This window comes from Penaeus monodon, chromosome 27 (assembly GCF_015228065.2).
Source record: "Penaeus monodon isolate SGIC_2016 chromosome 27, NSTDA_Pmon_1, whole genome shotgun sequence".
In the NCBI taxonomy this organism is placed as follows: Eukaryota; Metazoa; Arthropoda; class Malacostraca; order Decapoda; family Penaeidae; genus Penaeus; species Penaeus monodon.
This window is the reverse complement of record NC_051412.1, coordinates 29917834-29918059: the sequence shown is the minus strand read 5'-3', so window position 1 is coordinate 29918059 and position 226 is coordinate 29917834.

Genomic DNA, 226 nt, shown 5'->3' with positions numbered 1-226 from the left:
TGCAAAAGTGAATAGTTAGTTTAACACATATCACCTATTTTATTTTTTTATTATTCTACTCATCAACTAATATAATGCAGACTTAGCGCATTACGGATTTCCTAAAAATAGATAATTTGGTTAATGACGGCAATATATCAGTGTTAAATAACTATTAAAAGTTGTGATAACTTTCTCTAAAAGCGGTGCGTGTATGCCCAGAAGCAGATGAGCTGGAATCATACTG